The sequence below is a fragment of the Ascaphus truei genome, chromosome 4 (genome assembly GCF_040206685.1).
Source record: "Ascaphus truei isolate aAscTru1 chromosome 4, aAscTru1.hap1, whole genome shotgun sequence".
NCBI lineage: Eukaryota > Metazoa > Chordata > Amphibia > Anura > Ascaphidae > Ascaphus > Ascaphus truei.
In genome coordinates this window covers 109,197,937-109,210,306 of record NC_134486.1, presented here as the reverse complement: position 1 = coordinate 109,210,306, position 12,370 = coordinate 109,197,937, and positions in this window count along the sequence as shown.

Here is a 12,370-nt window from a genome sequence, read left to right as displayed (position 1 = left end):
CATGTATTTATGGGGGGCACAGGGGGTGGGTTATGTATTTAATAAATATAATGATGTTTATTGTGGGGCTGTGTATTGTTTTTATTGTGGGTACTGGGGGGGGGGAGGGGGTATTGGCCCCAAGGGTATGTGGGTAGGCCTCCCGGCTGGGTATTGGGTGAGTGAGGGTGGTTAGGCCTCACGGGATGGGGGGTAGTGGGGGAGGATATTTAGGTCTCCCGAGTGGTGGGTGAGGGTGGGTTAACCCCTTAATGACTGTAGCGGTTAATAACCGCTATGGTGATTAAGGGGTTATGGGACATTACATTGGCTGTTTTTATTCTTGTTTATGTTTTGCAGCATCGGAGGGGGCATGGACGGTGATGAAGATGAGGATGGCCTTCATCGTGCCAGCCGGTCATGGGTGAGTGCTATATGTATTTATTGTTCTTTATGTATTTTAAATGGGCAAATTCACTCTATCCATATGTGGATAATATTAATTTTGCACATTACTATACTGTATGTGTTAAGGGTGGTGTATTTATGTGTTGTTTTTTTTTTGAGGTGCACTGAATTGGTACTATAGGCCTGCGGGGAACACCCGAGGGCCACCGCCGGCCTACAGTATCATTGCTGTGCATCCCAAAAATGTGATATATGTAATGGGGGTAAAAGGGTTGTTGGGGGCACAGGGGGTGTATGTTGTTTATTGCAATGTTTATTGGGGGCAATTGTCCACAATAAATATGCTATTATGCCATAACCCCTTCATTGCCTTAGCGGCTATCCGCTATGGTAATGAAGCAGCATTAATGTATTTTTATAATATTGTGCGGTAGCAGGGGATCCCCTGAGCTGAACCGCATTGATTTCTGGCTCAAGGACCCCCTGCTTCCCGAGTTACAGGCCCCAGTATGGGGCATTGGTGCCAGTGTCAATGCCATCTTTATAGCGGGCACGTAGCGTGTGGGATGCTATAAAGATGGCGGCGACACTGGCACCCGATGACCCATACTGGGGCCTGTAACTCGGGAAGCAGGGGTACCTGATTCACAAATCAATGCGGTTCAGCTCAGGGGACCCCCTGCTCCCGTACACTATTATTAAAAATACATTAATGCTGCTTCATTACCATAGCAGATAGCCGCAAAGTTAAGGAATGATTGTTTATTTATATGTGTGTTTTACTCATAGTGTAGATGTGCAGAGGGTCTCCGGAGCTGAACCACTTTGGTTTTAGGTCCGGGGAACCCCTGCTTCCCGAGATACAGGCCCCTTTATGGGGTGCCGTTATCCCTCTGCTTTGTTTACATTCCGCGGTCACGTGATCGGGACATTGAAATGCAGAGGATTACCGGCACCTCATAAAGGTGCCTCTATCTCGGGATGCAGGGGGTCCCCGGACCTGAAACCAATGCGGTTCAGCTCCGAAGACCACCTGCACATGTACACTACGAATAAAATTTGAATCGAATTTTTTTTTTACTTTGCCGATGTTGGCGCAGAGAGAGTCGCAGATCTCTCTCTGCAGTCACATCTCGGCAGGGGACGGTGTATCGCAAGGTTATCGGCAGAAACACTGTCTCGCCACTGGCTACTCGGTGTGTTGCTTTCGCAGTGATTCGCCAGGGATTCAGCCCTTCCTGAATACTGCGAGGGCAACACGCCAAAATCATGCCGATATTGAACCCCTGCCGAGAGTGCTTTTTCGGTGCTTACTGCATGAGGCCCTTAGTCTCCAGATTTACTGCCAGAGGATACGGCAATCCCATATCAAGGAAGCACTTGATTCTGTTAGACTCATAGATAGGAAAAATCTTCTTCTGAAGCGTTACAAGAAAGTGAAACATAAATCATCACATGATGAGCTATCTACTCCTTTATTCATAACCCAACAAACCAGACAATCAGACCAGATACGGTCCATTATCAATAAGCATTGGGATACTTTGAAATTGGACAGAGATTTAAAGTTGATTCTCAAGGAAAGACCAAAGTTTGTATTTAGAAAGGCCAAGTCCCTAGCATCATTCCTTTCTTAAAGCACTTTTTATATTTTTTTAGTTTGTTTTATATATATACATTTATATATATCCTTTTTTAATATATATTTTTTATTGGTTCATTTTTTATTATTTTTTTTCACATTTATTCACATTTATTATCATTTTTTTATATATGCACATATATATTTTTTATATATATTTTTTTTTCTCACCAAATATAGATACATTGACAATTACACTTGTTGTAAATATATTGTCATCTTTATAGTATATTATACTTTTGGACTTTTTGTACAATGTTGGTACAAGATTATTTTTAACCAGTACAATATGTTATTACAAGTTGGGTTAAGATTCTCTTCTTTTTATTCTTTTTTCCCTTCCCCCCCTTCTTTCTCCTTTTTGTTCCTTTTTTTAGACCTAATGATTATATACTTTTGGTTGGTTCTCTATTTTATATGATACATTCGAGATATTAAGCTTATATATCTGTTATTTCCCCATATGGTGACTTATTAGATTCATCATTATTTTTCCATTTGATCATAGATTATTGTTTATCTATATATATAATATTAGTCTATGTTGAATATTTACTATTAATAATTATTTTTATGATTTCATATTTATCTATGGATTTTGGTAATTTATTAGGTTTTAGTTTAATTTTCACCTTTTTGACTGTATATTGGTTTATATACATATTTGTTTTATTCCATCTTGATTATTTGTTTTTATTTTCATTCTTTATTATTTTTTCATTTTTTTTTTATTTTTTATTATTACTTATATTTTTGTTATTATTATTTTTGTCATGTTATATGTTTTTTAATGTGTTATAATTACATAGTATCCATTCTGTGACTATTATATTGTCTTTTATTGGGTGTTTTTTTTTAACTTAATACACATTCTATCCTGTTATAATGGTCAGCTGCATTGATGAAACCCTATCCCATAGACAAACAGCTCAGGATTGTTTCACAGCTTTTGCTTAATGAATCAATTAGGTATTCACGGGGCATGCATCTGCAGCTGGCCATTATTTAAACAGGGTTTGAGTGAGTGTCAGTTACTCTTTGATAAAGCGCCTCCACGGCAGGAAACACATCAGAATTTAACTTGTGTGTTTGTCTTTTTTGGCACATATGCCTAATAAATAGTTTATTTATTTTTGCCTCCAGCCCTTTGTCCATTTGCAGTGCTCTACTCTCCATTTTTCTATTTTTGCATTTCACATAAGAACAATTGTTTTGTTTTTTTTTGTAAATAAACCACTGTGAATGAAACACTGTACTGTACTTTATAGTTTAAAAAGGTTGTTACGGTGAAATTGAATTTTAGTCTCTCTTAAGAAAAGTTGTTTGATCCATGAGTGGACCCTATCACAGCCACATAACATTTGAAATATTTTTGTGTAATACCACATTCAAATAAAAATAACATTATTTGTACTATTCAGAACTTGTGCCACTTTCAATAGACTACTGTAAATGTTTTGACTTGCTGTACTTTAATAAAGGAGATGTTGCGTTTTGTATATTTTATGAATAAACAATTTTTTTTAATAACAACATGTGACTGACTATAATTTTTTTTACTTTCCGTACATAAATGTTTTCACTAGCAGTAAACCATACACTTGTTGATGTTTTGAATTGCTGTGCACTTAAAATGTTTTTACATTGTATAGTATTTGTAAATAAATGTTTTTGTTGATTTGTTTTTAATTGTTCCATTGTCTCCTTTGATACTGTAACAAAATACAGTGTTTCTAGAATGTACTGTCCAGGCATACTGTACTGTATACTGTAGGCATGCTCAGTACTGTACATCACAAGAATATTAAAAAAAATACAAGACACATACTGTAAGTACTGGTATAGAAGACACGTATGTACTGGAATACATGTACTGTAGAATAAATGCATACTTTTTATTTTTTCGGGTTTATTATACAGTATATATAAAAAAAAGTACTGTATACGGTCTGAAAACATCAGCATACTGTTTCAGTTATTCTATCCTAATGAATAACAACGGCCACTAAACTGAAGACTCCGGTACGTGGTTTTTTAAATCCGATTCAGCAATGTGCAGGCATTGTTACACAAAGCGATATTATCCATCGAAATCCCTCCATTTGCCGTTTTCCGCATGAGATGACAAAGTTTTCTTTTCTGAGGAAAAACAAAAATAAAAGTTTTACTGTAATGGTCAGTCCCCTAAAGAAGTTCCCACACTCAGTCCCACCAATAATTTTCTCGGGGGCGTCTCCTGTTCACATGTGCATGCGCTTACCGTCGATGTGATAAAACGCATATGTGTTTCAAGAAGGTTCCAATGCACATGCGCCTAGCGTTCCACCAATTGTTCAGTATCTGCAGTACTGTAGAAGTCGCTCAGCCAATGATATTGCTTACAGGAGAATCGCTTGACTTTTGAATCGCACTGATATTGATATTTTCAAAATAAAAAAAACAGAATAAAATACGGCAACATAACTCACCATAGAATTTCCCATTCAGCTGGCACTGGCGCCAGGCCACTGCCAGTCCAGTATTCTTGATCGTTGACAGGTGACAGCGGGACTACTACACCTGTAGTCAGCTGATGAGGCTGGAAATCGCTTAGGTACATGCAAGCTTGCTCGAAACTGTACGCGAAATCCGGCTCAGGCTGCAGGTATCCGTGCGTGGACAGACAGCAAGGGTTGTCACTGACGGTCGGACCGTTATTGGAAGCCGGTGCTGGTGCTGGTGCATTGCTTGCCAGCGACTGTCGTTTCTTAGTTGGTTTTAATACGACCTTTCGCCTTTTGCCGTCTGCATGATCATAGATACAGGAAAAACCCGGTGATACACACCAATAGCCTCCAATAAATTCGGGATCAATACGAAAAAAACATGGATCGCTACATAACTTTTTCCTTATTGCACGCTTCCACAAATGAGGAGCTGGCGAAAATTTGTAAAAGTCATAGTTTTTGATAAAATACTGATAAATTTGAACAACTGTTGCCATCTTATCATCTGTTGCATTAATCGCGGCCCATATTAAATAAGCGTACGTTCTGTCGGGTTTTTGGAACACGGGCTGCATTTGTACACTCATGGCGGCGGGACTGACTCTGGAGAATAACAGAAACTGGTGTTTGTCTTTCTTTAATATGAAAAGCCTAAATTGATACATTATTTTAACCTCTTCCTTCAGTCCCAAAGCCAATTTACAATAGCCCACTGTGGTATCTTTTTTAAACGAAAAACCTGCAAGTCGACACATTACTGAAGCGCATGCGCATTACAATTCATGAATATCTGCCATCTGGCGGACACGCGAAGAATTGCAACCTATTAAATCCGAACCATTCTCAATAAACGCATCAACCGCGCATCAACCGCGCATCAACCGCGGCTGGGAATGCAACATGAATGCGGCATGAATGCGGCATGAACCCGGTGAAGTGCGTAGCATTCGGAAAAAAATCCCGGAAAAATGTGGTGATGTTGTAGAATAAAAGGGGCCGCGACAGTATATATACTGTAGGACCAACATAGTATGTACAGATGCAGCGGCCGTTGTTTGAACATTTCACAGAGCCGTTTTTGTGTGCTCTGCTGTATTCCACGCGGCATTCATGCCGCCAATCAGACCATGCTCACGTGTTTATCGCGGTTGCTTTGTTTGAATTTCATGGATTCTGTTTCTTTGGGTACAATTCTTCGCGTATCCGTGGCAGAAATGAATGAATTGTAATGTATACAGTACTGAGCTACTGTGTTAATTTCAGGTGTTTAAAAACCAGAACACTAAAATGCCATTTTCTGCACTCGCGTATTAGGGCGGTAAGGTTGGAAGAAATCACGCGCCCTGACATGGGTATTCCGAGGTATACAGTACAACGCGTGAAATTTTCGAATAACGGCCGCTGCATCTGTATATAGGTAAAAATGTAAATTTAGTAAAGATTCTCTGCATTATTTGCACGTCTTGTTATTTTGGAAATATTGCTCAGAATGCAATATCTTGCATCCAATGGTGGATGAGTTGAGGGCAGAGGGAAAAGTAAGTTGATACAGTATATTTTGAGCAGTGAGTGCTGATTTGCTTCACGAATACACTTTTGGCCCTTGCCTAATCACCTCCCGTACAAACCTAAATATGAAATATTCTCCCTTTGAGATCAAGTTCTTGGTTCATTTTTATTATCATGCTACAGAAGAATTGATAAAATTGTTTGCCTACACCTTTTATTAAATGGATTATCATCTTTAATAAGATTTTATATATGATTTTGTTTATACCTTAGTGTTTCTGTATTTAGAATGGAAATCACTTAATGGTAAAATTGCTTTTCAAAGGAACAATATACTGTAATATCTGTTTATTTATTGCATTTTATATACAGCCAGAACATGTTACACTAAGAAGAAACCTGGAAAACAGCCCCCATAATCATGACTCATTAGCTTAGCTGCTATGCTACATTGCATTATTATATTTGCTTCAATTGCACATAACGCTGACAAACCAGTCATTTAAACAATGTTATAATGCTCCATAGAAACTAAAAGGCATATACAAAAGAGATAGCTTTTGTTGTAGCCGTAAAGGTTTTTTCTCACATTTCAAGCATTGTACAAAACATTACTAATTAGCTGAGGATTTGAGATGTGTGAAATTTAGCAAACATTAAGTCAATGTGCATTGCAATTGGGGAGGGAGTATTAAGTGATACACACAGTAGACAGTAATGTGATCACTTAGTGAAGCATTCAATATAAATATGTTGTTATATTGGTAAAGAGGGTTCTGAAAAAGTAGTGTTGGTAGTGGGAGGGGGGAGGCGGTGGGAAGGGGGGGGAGGCGGTGGGAAGGGGGGGGGAGGCGGTGGGAAGGGGGGGGGAGGCGGTGGGAAGGGGGGGGAGGCGGTGGGAAGGGGGTAGGAAGGGGGGGAGGCGGCGGGAAGTTGGGAGGGGAAGCGGTGGGAAGGGAGGCGGTGGGAAGGGGGGGGGAGGCGGTGGGAAGGGGGGGGAGGCGGTGGGAAGGGGGGGGGGAGGCGGTGGGAAGGGGGTAGGAAGGGGGGGAGGCGGTGGGAAGTTGGGAGGGGAGGCGGTGGGAAGGGAGGCGGTGGGAAGGGGGGGGAAGGGGCGGTGGGAAGGGGGGGGGAGGCGGTGGGAAGGGGGGAGGGGAGGCGGTGGACAGGAAGGGGGGCAGTGGACAGGAAGGGGGGCAGTGGACAGGAGGGGGGGCAGTGGACAGGAGGGGGGGGCAGTGGACAGGAGGGGGGGGCTGTGGACAGGAGGGGGGGGCTGTAGACAGGAGGGGGGGGGCAGTGGACAGGAGGGGGGGGGGCAGTGGACAGGAGGGGGGGGCAGTGGACAGGAGGGGGGGGCAGTGGACAGGAGGGGGGGGCAGTGGACAGGAGGGGGGGGGCAGTGGACAGGAGGGGGGGCAGTGTCACACACACACACACACACACACACACACACACACTCTCTCTCTCTCTCTCTCCACCCTCCTTAACGGCTGACACACACACACACACACACACACACACACACACGCGTCTCAGTCCCGTGATGTGCCCTTTCTCAGTTCTGTGCGGCGGCGGCGCCGCAGGTGGGGGGGAGGTGGGGGAGCAACACACGCGACACCTACCTGTACTTCCGGCCGCCGCCATCTTCTCACTCAGCGCCGCGAGGGAGGAAGGGGGTCCGCCATCTTACGCGCCGCGTGGCAGCCTGTTCCCACGCCGGGGAGGGAGTGGGAGGGAGGTGAGTGGAGCGGGAGGGAGGTGAGTGGAGCGGGAGGGAATGGAGTGGGAGGGAATGGAGCGGGAGGGAATGGAGCGGGAGGGAGGTGAGTGGAGCGGGAGGGAATGGAGCGCGAGGGAGGAAGGGGGTCCGCCATCTTACGCGCCGCGTGGCAGCCTGTTCCCCCACCGGGGAGGGAGGTGAGTGTAGCGGGAGGGAGTGGTGTGTAGCGGGAGGGAGTGGTGTGTAGCGGGAGGGAGTGGTGTGTAGCGGGAGGGAGTGGTGAGTGGAGCGGGAGGGAGTGGAGCGGGAGGGAATGGAGCGCGAGGGAGGAAGGGGGTCCGCCATCTTAGGCGCCGCGTGGAAGCCTGCCTGTTCCCCCGCCGGGGAGGGAATGGAGCGGGAGGGAGTGGTGTGTAGCGGGAGGGAGTGGTGTGTAGCGGGAGCTACACTGTTTGAGGTAGCGGGATAGGGGGAGGGACATTGGTGGCATGGTGTAGCGGGGTAGGGGGCCTTCCGGTCTGGTTGCGGTAGGGAGATGTGTGAGGTGCAGGAGATGTGAGGCGTGCTGTGCGGTTCACGGGAGCTACACTGTGTGAGCTAGCGGGATAGGGGGAGGGACATTGGTGGCATGGTGTAGCGTGGTAGGGGGCCTCGCGGTCTGGTTGCGGTAGGGAGCTGTGTGAGGTGCAGGAGATGTGAGGCGTGCTGTGCGGTTCGCGGGAGCTACACTGTGTGAGCTAGCGGGATAGGGGGAGGGACATTGGTGGCATGGTGTAGCAGGGTAGGGGGCCTCGCGGTCTGGTTGCGGTAGGGAGCTGTGTGAGGTGCAGGAGATGAGGCGTGCTGTGCGGTTCGCGGGAGCTACACTGTGTGAGGTAGCGGGATAGGGGGAGGGACATCGTTGCCATGGTGTGTGAGTGGAGGCCGCGGCCTCGCGGTCCGCTTGCGGGAGGGAGATGTGTGGCGTGGAGGGGAGGGGGGGTTTGAAGAGGCAGTCTGCAGTGTTTGGTGTTGTGTGAATGTGTGTGTGTGCTGTGTTTGTGCATTGTGTGTACATTCTGTACCTGATTCAGCAGTCTGTGGTAGCAGACGTGAAGGTTTTGATAGCTGTGAAGCGTGGCCCCAGAGCAGGTTGAGGATTAGAGGATTAGGTGTTGCAAAAGCAAAGCGTTCCCAAAACTCAGTGAGGGGTGGGACAGTGTGGAAGTATTAGGGCATTGGTGTTGGACGCAGGCCAATGAGAGGTGTGCGGGGGCGGGCATTGGACGCAGGCCAATGAGAGTCAGTGAGGGGTGGGACGCAGGCCAATGAGAGGTGTGCGGGGGTGGGCATTGGATGCAGGCCAATGAGAGTCAGTGAGGGTTGGGACGCAGGCCAATGAGAGGTGTGCGGGGGCGGGCATTGGACGCAGGCCAATGAGAGTCAGTGAGGGGTGGGACAGTGTGGAATTGGTGTTGGACGTAGGCCAATGAGAGGTGTGCGGGGGCGGGCATGGCCTGAGCCGGAGTGACAGACCCAAGGTCCAATGCGATTGACCCTTGGGACGCAGACATACAGTGATTTCACAAATATATAGTAGATATATATATAATATATACATACATATACAAACATATATATATATATATATATATACACATGATGAACCAATATACAAATAAATGTTTAAGGGTTAACAAAAACATGCACAAAGAAAAATACCACTTCTCCATATCAGCCATAGTCAAACAAAATCCTATTTCCAAATAAAATCATTCTCATCTACCAATCAAAAGCAACAAATGCCAATCAAAACATTGAATTTACAGTGTATACATGATGCATAAAATCTGTGTACCTTGTACACTCTGCCAATCAATGTTAACAATAAAATATTCAAAAGAAAATACAATGAAATCCAAAGAAGTATACTATTTAAACCAAGTAAGGCAACTGTAATAAATTACCTTTAATTAATCGAATCCCAAAACAATTAAAATATCATCCAAATAAATTACACAATTAACTCTTTTAATCTTAAATAAACCCATTCTCCAAAACAGTTACATCTGACAAAATAGTAGTACCACAAAAAAACCACTGTAAAAAAGCAAGCCTCACCCTGACCTAAAGTACAGCATACAACACAAAAAATTACATCTATCTAATTAAAAATTACATTACACACATTTAAGAATAGCAGCATATCAAAATACATTTAAATAGTGCAAAACAAGCATTTCCAACCAAATCATTTCTTACCCTGTATGTATATATCGATAGAGACATACATACATACATTCATACATACATACATACATACATACATACATACATACATACATACATACATACATACAGTGGCAAGAAATGATAATGGGAAAAAAATAGTATCACATAATAAATTACAAAAAACAGTTAAAGTTAAAACAAAAATACATTTCTTTTGTTAACTTACCATTAGCTGCACCACTCTCCGACTCCCGTTGAACACCAAGCTCTCGAACCAATCCACGCACAGCAACAGGAACCCATAAAATAAAAAAACATAAATAAATAAACCAAGACTTTTTTTTCTAATCCAAAGCGTCAACCGGATCTTGATCTGTGTTCTTCCGTCTTCTTTCTTGTTCTTCTGGGGTCTTCTGGGGTCTTCTGGGGGTCTTCATACCGTCTGCTGCCACGCCCCGGTCCTCTTCTTTCTTCCGGAGGTCCGTCCTCCTTCGCGTCTTCCTTCAAAATGAGACGACATAGGCTTTTATACGCCTATGACGTCACATTATCGTCATATGGTTCCCACGGCCCTGATTGGGCCGTGAAAACCATGTCATTTTGGGGGGAAAATAAATTTTAATGACGTCATTTAAAGACAATGACGCCAGCCAATCAGAATGGCTGTGCTTCATATGCCTTTAAGATGACGTCATGAAAAGAAAAATGGCCGCACTCACATGGTACGGTAGCCAATCAGAGCGTGGGAACTACAGGGCGTGGTTTATGTATTTAATAAATATAATGACGTTTATTGTGGGGCTGTGTATTGTTTTTATTGTGGGTACTGGGGGTGGGGGAAGGGGGTTTTGGCCCCAAGGGTATGTGAGTAGGCTCCAGGGTGGTTAGGCCTCACGGGGTGGGTAGTGGGGGAGGGTATTTAGGCCTCCCGAGTGGTGGGTGAGGGTGGGTTAACCCCTTAATGACTGTAGCGGTTAATAACCGCTATGGTCATTAAGGGGTTAGGGGACATTACATTGGCTGTTTTTATTCTTGTTTATGTTTTGCAGCATCGGAGGGGGCATGGACGGTGATGAAGATGAGGATGGCCTTCATCGTGGCAGCCGGACAAGGGTGAGTGCAATATGTATTTAATGTACTTATTGTTCTTTATGTATTTAAATGGACAAATGCACTATTATCCATTTGTGGATAATAGTAATTGTGCCCATTACTATACTGTATGTGTTAGGGGGGGGGGTTATTTTTTTATAAGTATGTATGTGTTTTTAAATTAATTTGGGGGGGCACAGAATTGGTACTGCAGGCCCGCTGGTAACACCCGAGGCCCCCGCCGGCCTATAGTATCATTGCTGTGCATATATGTACTGTATGTTAGGGGGGTATAGGGGTTGTTGGTGTAATATATATATATATATATATATATATATATATATATATATATATATATATATATATATATATTAATTTATTATGGGGCTGTTGTGTGTGTCTTTTTTTTATTGTGGGTAGCGGGGGTGGGCGAAGTGGGTATTAGCCCCAATGGTGGTTGTTTAGGGCCTGCGGGTGGGTAGCGGGAGGGCTTAACCCCTTCATGACCGTAGCGGTATTAACCTCTAAGGTCATGAAGGGGTTAAGTCCACCTGCAACCCACCCCGCAAGCCCTTAACAGCCACCAAGGGCCAAATACCCCCTTCACCCACCCCCGCTACCCACAAGAAACCTGGCACGGCCGGTTAACCCCTCCATTGCCTTAGCGGTTAGCAGCTAAGGTAATGATGTGGACTTTAAATGCATTTTTCCTGCCTCGGATGCATGCCGGGGGGTCCCGGTGCTGGTATTAATGGGTATCAGCTCCGGAGACCCCCGGCATCATTCCCAGGCAGGAAAAAGGCTTCATTTTTTCTAAGTGTCGACCTTGCCGATGCTTCTCCCCCAGCAACTTGCCAACATTAGTTGGCGGGACGGATTGGCGTAAAAATCTCAATGCACTCACACTCGGTTGGACCGTATGGTCTTACAGCCTTTTATTATTTATATATCGGCATTCTATTCATGAATATAGTTTCACTTATTGATTTATGCCATCGAGACACTGCAGTATTTGCAGCATCAACGTTGGGGGACATCCCCTCTCCTTACCTTATGTGAAATGCATACTGTTTTGTCTGTTGTGTATTCCAGGGAAATGCGTTCATACTTTGCCTACTTTAAACACTGCACATACTGTAAGTGTTATACCATGGAACGCATGTGTGTCTGCACACATTTGAATGATTTCCTTTTTACTTACTTTTTATTCAGTATAAACCAAAAGAACCTCCATTATTCAGATTCTAAAATAAAAGATCCGCTCTTTTGCATTGTGACTATTAAAACACTATTAATTATGTTAAATATCTTAGAAACCTT